The sequence below is a fragment of the Sinocyclocheilus rhinocerous genome, unplaced genomic scaffold, assembly GCF_001515625.1.
Source record: "Sinocyclocheilus rhinocerous isolate Xijiao unplaced genomic scaffold, SAMN03320098_v1.1 scaffold724, whole genome shotgun sequence".
Taxonomy (NCBI): Eukaryota; Metazoa; Chordata; class Actinopteri; order Cypriniformes; family Cyprinidae; genus Sinocyclocheilus; species Sinocyclocheilus rhinocerous.
This window is the reverse complement of record NW_015658512.1, coordinates 156,366-165,473: the sequence shown is the minus strand read 5'-3', so window position 1 is coordinate 165,473 and position 9,108 is coordinate 156,366. Positions and strand designations below refer to the sequence as shown.

The window sequence follows — 9,108 nt, the reverse complement described above, 5'->3', positions numbered from 1 at the left end:
GTGTGTGTGTGTGTGTGTGTGTGTGCATGAATATAAGTCAGTGAGTGTGTGTGTGTGTGTTTGTGTGTGTGAGTCTGTGTGACAGATTCCTTTAGATTCCCTCTTGATTTGTGGATATTTGTTGTGTTTTTGGTGATGTTTCACGATCAGCAGCTGAATGTAATTAATCTCTCTTCATATATATCGTGACACAGTTTAATTTCTGCAGCGTAATGATCGTTAATCACAAATCATGCCTCGTCTGTGGCCTTCAGTAGAGGCAGACGTGTGTGTGGGTCCTCCAGGCCATCAGGGAATATAACTGTGATGATGTTAATTCTGTTGGTCTATTATTTGCTAATGGGCTCTTCAGCACACGTGTTTGATGATGAGAATGTCATTGAGTGTGTGGTGATCGTCTGCTCTCGTGTGCGTCACGTATGAGCGGATTATTACAGCTGCATTGATCCGTCTTCAGGTTTACAAACGAGAGGCTGGTGCTTCTGATCCTTTGTGTGTTTTCCTTCAGACAGCAGACGAGTGAATCACTCTGAAACACAGATAAACGCTCCTGAATGTGTTCGGAGAGACAGACTCGCATTTGTGGCCAATTCTGCAGATTAAATGTGCTGTTGCTAATGAGCTTTAGGCAGGGAAGGATTCAGATATTGAGGAGCCATTACTGCCTCTCTACACACGTAATTGTAGAAAATCCACAACAGCTTTCACCGGCGTGAGCTTTCAATGATTTTACTCTCTCCAAACACTTGACTTCAGTAATGGACGATGAGAACGGTCAGAACCGGGGTTTTGTTTTCCTCAGAGAGATGATTTGATGATGGACCAGATGAGCGCTGTAGGCTTTTTCCTTCAGTTACATTTCATTTTTTATAATGTTTTGTTTTAGTTTTCTGGATTCCGTTTTAATGGCTTAGTCATTGTCTAATCAATTGAATTAATAAAACCTTGACAATTTATTATATTATTTAATTATTTTAACAATAATAAGGCCCTATGAAAGGTTTTATTTGTTCTCAAATTCTCTGTAAATTTTCTAATCTGTGATTTAGTTTTAGTCATCAAACAATAGTAATCAAATTCATTCATAAAACCCTTAACAGTTGAATCAATCTTTTAATGTTATCAAATTAAAATATAAACTTATTTTCTATAAAATGTTTATTTCTTGTCATAAAGTGCTTTGCTGCTAAAACTAGTTCATATGGCAATTTGAATTTGAATAATTGTACAGCCCTCGATTTTGTTGTATTTAATCAACAATTGCAAAATTATACACTCTACATTAAGACAAAACATTAAGGGCAAAAACATTGTTTTTCATACATTGGTCAATTTTTGGGTTTTCCAAAACATTCTGAAGGTTTGTTCATATATTATCCACACTGATTTATACAACATTTTACTCGTGTTGTACTTTCGTGTTGACAGTATTTTCTGATTTATGGAGTAATAAAAAGAGAAACCCCAAATCCCCTCTGTAAAAATCTCTAATATGACAACAAAATCAAAAATTTTGAACCTGGCTTTATCCAGTGTTCAGATTTATGTGCTGGAGATGCATGCACATTAGTGCATATATAATGAGATAATACCTAATTTGCTTTTATAAACCGTTCAGAAAACAGAAAAAACCCTCTCAGATCTCCGTGCAACACACTCAGGAAACTTACCTAGCAACACCCTAGCAACAGTGCCAGCACACACACAGTCATGAAGATCAGTGTGTGTTAGCAGACAGGTTATCCGCGGATGGATCTTCTCAGCGGCGTCCAGCCCGATCGCATCGACTCATCGGCGGCTCACTTACACATTTAGCTACTGTAGTTTGAGCTGCTGTGAACATTGATCCAACACAAACGCTCCTATTGATCAGATCGGGTTCGCTCGCTCTGCTGCGATATCAAACACAAGATTTGTCCTCATAATCCCGATCACTGATTCCAATTATCCCCTCGTCCTGTTAGACGCTGTGTAGTGGCTGAACTGGATTTGTCAACAGGAAAGCATTTGATTTTCTCTTTGTTTGCCTGCAGAAACACACACATGCTCACAGAACGGAAGAATGGAGTTGTGTTTTAAGAAAATCTGTTCACCTCCAGTGACTGTAAACCTGCATGAAGCTCACAATCTGCAAAATGTGAGGTTATTTCTTAATATTTCTAGAGTTTCCCAGTACAAACATCTAAACTTTCTTAAAGCAAGACACATTTACTGGATGCAAAATGACATAAAGGCAAGAAGTCTTGAGAAATTCAAATCAAAACTGAGTTTATGCTTAAAACAGTCTCGTCAACGGGCCGAGAAGAATTAACTGTTTACCCTTCATATCAAGTTATTTTTTCTGACCCCATTGGCAGATATTTACATTGTGTCATTGTGTGTTTGCAGTAAATTAATCTTGATTTAAGGATGTTGAGATACACTATATTGCCAAAAGTAATGGGACCCCCCCCCCCTTCTGATGAACAGGTTCGACTACTTTAGTAATTTCCATGAGTTAAAATCTTAATGTTTAAGCATATAATGCTATTCTAGGGAATTGTGTGCTTCTAATTTTATATCAACAGTTTGGACAGGACCCTTTTCTATTCTAACATGACGATGGCTCTGTGTATAAGGCAAGGTTCAAAAAGAAATGATTGATTGAGTCAGTGTGGAAGAACTGGACTGGTCTGCTGTGACTTTAAATGCAGACCTCGAGCCAAAAACTCATCACCAAACACCAGAGACTTGTACACACACTATATGGACTGTCCCTTCTTTAGAACAGAAGAAGGCACTTCCACAACTGTGGTAACAAATATGAAAACATAATTCATGTATCTAAAAATGGTATTTCCATCTCTGTTGCAGCAGTTTTGGAAGTGTCTAAAATGACTGCAGCCATATGTACAAGTCACTGGTGTTTGGTGATGAGTTTTTGGCTCGAGGTCTGCATTTAAAGTCACAGCAGACCAGTCCAGTTCTTCCACACTGACTCAATCAATCATTTCTTTTTGAACCTTGCCTTATACACAGAGCCATCGTCATGTTAGAATAGAAAAGGGTCCTGTCCAAACTGTTGATATAAAATTAGAAGCACACAATTCCCTAGAATAGCATTATATTCTTAAATATTCAGATGTGTACTCATGGAAATGACTAAAGTAGTCAAACCTGTTCATCAGAAGGGGGGGTCCCAATACTTTTGTCCATATAGTGTATTTGAACCAGAAAACAAGACAAAGATACTGAGGAAGGATTTCCTATCCGTTCTCATTCTGGAGAGCGTCTGATTGGCTGTTCGCTTGTTTGCCTCCCAGTGAACCCAGAGCTTGAGGTGTGGCTGCTTAACCTGAAATGTTTATTTAGTCGTGTTTTAGACGAGCTGTTGATGTCACACACTTATCAACCTTAACACTGATCAGCTCCCGTATTTATCGTCCAGTAGGGATGCACCGATACCACTTTTTCCAGTACTCGCCTGATACCGATACTTTTATTTTTGGTACTTGCCGATACCGAGTACCGATACCGATATTTTATTGCATTTGTAAATTTTTTAAATATTGGGTACAGAAACCAAAAGAGTATGTATAATGTTAGTTGGTTAACTTCATTTATCAAATAGATACAGTCAAACCACCTGGTTGGTAATAAAATATAACAAGAACTCATTAACGTTATATTCATTGCATACATATACTTCGTAGACATCCTTAATCTCTAATAACTCCATTCTGCTGTCTGTTGTTCTGTTGTCGGTGTTTCATTGTCTGAATATGGCACTTATCACATGCTGTGTGGTATCGGCGTTTGGTATCGCGTTTGGTTTTAACGAGTACGAGTACAGGAGTTCAGTATCGGTGCATCCCTATCGTCCAGCCGTCCTCGATCTCTGGACAGAGATGCCGCGCCTCACGAGGAGCCTTTGATCTCATGATAACAGTGTTATGAAAATCAGCCGGTTGAATACGTTTGCATATATTGCATATGCGTAAACATCATTAGTGTCAATAGAGACTCAATTATGTTTGGAACAAACATGTCTAAACTCTAGCAGCTGTGCGCGTGTCTCGGCTGTCTGTCCCAGTCCTGCTTTCTGTCCCTGCGTGTTAGCATTAGCATTATGAGCTGTCTGTTTGGAAACAGTGTTTGTGTCCCAGTCTAAAGCAGCTGTTGCTGTTGTTTATCCCGGTTTAACAGGCACTAGTTATTTCTCAGTGCTGGAGAAGCATATTGAGTCTGTCTTCATGCTGACTTTAACTAGTGTGGCCATCAGTCTGGTTTTCTGCTGGACAGTCCATACCGTGCCTGTCTACTGGTGAAGACTTTTAGACATTTGTCCAGTTGCATACAATTAATAAATAAATAGATTAAAACATAGGCCCAGTTTAAGTTAATATTAACTGACATTAGGGCTGGACAATAATTCAATATCAATATGTATCACGATATACAAAATGTTACTGTTTTTGCTGTATTTTGGATCAAATAAATGCAGGCTTTGTGAGCAGAAGACACTTTAAAAACATTAAAAATCTTACTGTTCAGAAACTGTTGACTGGTAGTGTATGTTAGCCTATAGGTTGAAGTTAAATATATTATTAATTAGGTGAGTCTGAGACTATTATTTGACAGTGATTTCACATTTCTTGTTTGTATGAAGGCTAAATACAAATAAAAGGTGAACATTATTTTATTTGTGCTGTTTTTCTTTTCTAAAATTTTATATGAGGTGTCAGACTTGGCAAATTCATTTCTCATAAGTTTGTATGCACAGACATCTGTTGTGGGCGTTCTTGGCAGTTTTTACGAGGCTTTTTTAAACAGTGTTCATATCGATATCGGAATTATACCGTATCGACCGAAATTAAGAAATATATCGTGATATAAATTTTGGCCATATCGTCCAGCCCTAACTGACATACATTTTAGGCACAATATTGTCAATATCGACTGCTTTTGCTCCAAAATAGTTTCAAACAGAGTCACAGTAGAAAGGTTCGTTAGTAGTGATTCATTACAGAATGATTCAGTGTTTCTTAAAGAATCAGTGAATCACTGTGAATCAGTGAATGATTCAGTGAGCCATTCAATAAGACACCTGCTTGTTTCCTGAATGAATTGATTGAATTAATATTGAATGGGGCAAAAATTAATATTTTTGTGTATGTACATTTTTTTCCATTATGTCATATTTCTATATTGAAAAAATATATATCCAAAATGAAAGCGGACACATGCATTTAAAAGATTAGAAAAGTTGCCATTACAAAAGTTACACATTACATTACATGTGTGTGTGTGTGTGTGTGTGTATGTTAGTGTTTGTGTTTGTGTGTGTGTGTGTGTGTGTGTGTTATTGTGTGCGTGTGTATGTTAGTTATTGTATGTGTATGAGTGTGTGTATGTTATTGTGTGTGTGTGTGAGTGTATGTTATTGTGTGTGTGTTATGGTGTGTGTGTGTGTGTGCATATGTTAGTTATCGTGTGTGTGTATGTTATTGTGTGTGTATGTTATTGTGTGTGTGAGAGTGTGTGTGTGTTTGTGTATGTTATTGTGTGTGTGTGTGTGTGTGTGTGTGTGTGTGCGTGTGTGTTTGTGTATGTTATTGTGTGTGTGTGTGTGTGTGTGTGTGTGTGTGCGTGTGTGTTTGTGTATGTTATTGTGTGTGTGTGTGCGTGTCGCTGGTTCCCGTCAGACTCTCAGCGTGTGGCTCGTTTCAGAACTGTTTAACGACTCACACAAACAAAGGTTTGAAAACGCGGCGTCCGTCTGGTGCTCTGGAACACTGTGCACTTGTTCCCTTAATGAATTCCCCATCTTCTTTAGATGCCTGGACGCCTTTCCAGCAGTCAGCCATCTCCTTCCGTTCAGAAGAAAAGCTCGGCGCTGGGCTTTTCTCCTGCTTCACTCGTGTTCGCTCGCTGATCCGCCCCGCTGCATGCTGGGAAAGCTCCATTCAGCAGCCGATTTAGTCACGCCTGCTTCTAATGAAAGAAAATAACCTGTCGTTTCCCGTTTTGGGAGAGAGGTTTTTAGGTCAGCTGTGGCGTCTCCGTCTGTTGAAGCTCATTTGGTGTTTAATTGCGTCTCAGAATGCAGTGGCATCAGAACCGCTGTGATTTATCCTGACGGCTCTGGATCTCTGTCAGATTTATCCTGAGTATTTATCTTACCCATGATTCCCTGCTGTTTCAAACGCAGGACCTGCAGATCGATAAATTCTGCATATCAGGTTCAGATGTGTTCTTATGAGCCTCCTCCTCTCGTCTCCTTCATCTCATGACAGATCGCTTTTGCTGGTCTTTTAACTGATTTGAAATCATCCGTCACGCCATACACGCATATGTGACCCTGGACCACAAAACCAGTCATAAGGGTCAATTTTTTTTGAATAAATAATCTTTCCATTGATGTATGGTTTGTTAGGATCGGACAATATTTGGCTGAGATACAACTATTTGAAAATCTGGAATCTGAGGGTGCAAAAAAATCTAAATATTGAGAAAATCATCTTTAAAGTTGTTCAAATGAAGTTCTTAGCAATGCATATTACTAATCAAAAATTAAGTTTTGATATATTTACGGTAGGAAACTTACAAAATATCTTCATGGAACATGATCTTTACTTAATATCCTAATGATTTTTGGCATAAAAGAAAAATGTATTATTTTGACCCATACAATGTATTGTTGGCTATTGCTACAAATATACCCCAGCGACTTAAGACTGCTTTTGTGCTGCAGGGTCACATAACCCGTGATCTTGTGCTCAGGTGATTTGCACGCTAGTGTGTGAAGAGACTCTTGGTTGTAAGCGTTTGTCCTGATTTGTGCTGCATGAGGAAAAGAGAGACTCGTGTCAGAGAGACACTTTTAAGTCTGATATGAACAAGTAAAGTAGTTTGCTTTGGTTCAGTTCACACAACAGATTTAAAGGGACAGTTTCAAGGGTGCAGGTTTGATTTTGGCATTGCTGGACGTAACGGCAGACAACAGACATTTAATTGTTTGATCAGAATTATTGCTAGAGATAATTCAGTAGTGTAGTAGTAGTAGTGTAGGATCATGTCACAGCGTCTCTACTAACCTCTACAGCCTTGAAAACCATAACAAGAGATGTCTGACTTTGGGAACATCAACACAAATCTAGCACATATTCCGGTGAGGTAACCGGTTTACTGCTAACTAGCGAAACATTAATATGACTAGCTGCAGCTCAAAACACATGTTAGATGGAAACACTGCTTTATGATGGAGTTTGTAGCTTAATTCACTATATCTGAAATAGTTTGAGCTGCAGCTCAATAGAAATCATCTGAAAGCATCCAGTCTCTCGTAGCATTGAAGTCAATGTTCAGTTTATCAGTGTATACTGTAATAAATATTAGAGAAATGATTGTTGTGTGTGATTGTATGAGTCTATATAGAGTGATAGTCAAAGTAAAAAGAGCAGATGAACACAAAACAGCAGAACTACATAAAGTTAAAGAGGCTAAGCTTTAGCATTCAGCGGAACTCTGCTCGTGTGTTTCTAACACTTCGGCTCTTATATGTTCTTACACATCTATTAAATTGGTAGAGACGTGTCTTAGCATCCTTACTAAATTCTACGCCCTTGAATAGTTCACTCACAAATGATCATTCTGTCATCAGTTATTCACAAACCTGTTTTCTCTTCAAGATATCTTCTAAATGATGGCCGGATATTCATATCTGGCTTGAGTATCCCTTTAATGTAAATGTGTTTGTGTGTGTTATTTGAATAATATTTGAATAGGTCTGAATGTTTCTATTATTCAGAGCTTTCACACGAGCGGTTGGTTTAGCAGTAGATGAAGTCAGCCTCCTCACGGCTCATTTATCATCAGTGATCGCATGCTGTATGTGTGTATAAAACATGCTGAGATCAAGCTGATGAACAGTGTTTGTGAGGACGGATCCTCGTCATGGATGAGTGCTTTTTTCTGATTGTTTGTCACGTAGATGTTCACATCATCTGCTGTGTTTGTGAGCGATTACTTATGACTGGAGTTCATGAGGATGTGAGCAATATGAGTTCATCAGTGGACAATCCTTAAACAATTAATCCTCATTCTTATGATATGGTTATGAAAACAAACATTACAGTTTTTTTCAGTTGCTTACACACATTTTCTAAACTTTGCCTCTTTTTTTCATAACTTTACACACAAATCCAAGAATTGCACACAAAATGCAAAATGCCTCTCATCTCTTGCAAAATGAAGCGCTGCATTCAAAATATCACAAACACATCTCAAAAGCAAACATTTGCAAACAGCTTTGCCATAATATTAATTGTTACATAGAGAATTGTGTTGTGTTTTGCAAAAAGTGTTTTATGAAATTGAAAACTGAGTCAAAGACAGAATTAGTGTATGGTTTTGTAGATTTGGTGTGTGCTTCTGCTGTTTGAGTGTCAGCTTTCAGAAACTGTGTGACAAGGAAATATTCTGTGTGGAAGCAAGCAGTTGAACAAACTGTAATGAATACATATATAGTAAGAGTTGAATCTCTTAGACAGTATGCAGTCAGGTTGTCTTAGGATTGTGCCGATAGATAATATTATCTTTGTAAACATTTCGCATTGGCATCAGGCCTATTTCTGAATGAAACAATAAAATGCGACTTATACGCGACTTATGTTTTTCCCCCTAAAAAACTATTTTTTTTATACGCGTAGCATATTTTAACCATGCAGCAAACCTTTTAAAATATTTTGATAAATTACTGAAAAAATAAATAATTAAATGACTTTTTAATCCGTTTAACTGATTGTATTAATCGGTCAAAATTCTTACGGTCGGTTAACCGGTTAAACGGTTAAAATCCCTAGTTTCTACGTTAGATTGATTAATGAGGCCCACAGCATATGTGTGTGTGTGTGTGTGTGTGAGAGTGTGTGTGCCATACAGACCAATGTACCACACTCACACTGTATGTGCTTTCACTGTCAGGAATAGAGCTGTGATGAGTCTTCACTTCATGCACCAGTGAAACCACAAGACATTTACTACACATGCACATGCACACACACAGACACGCACACGCACACGCACAGACACACACACGCGTGCACGCACACTCACGCACAGACACAC

At 38.2% G+C, this 9,108-nt stretch overlaps 1 protein-coding gene across 1 annotated transcript in view; it reads left to right on the top strand.

Moving 5' to 3' along the window:
* LOC107722342 (interleukin-1 receptor accessory protein-like 1-B) overlaps positions 1–9,108 on the top strand; it is a 118,343-nt gene that overhangs the window by 20,499 nt on the left and 88,736 nt on the right. The gene's annotated exons all lie outside the window — the stretch shown is intronic.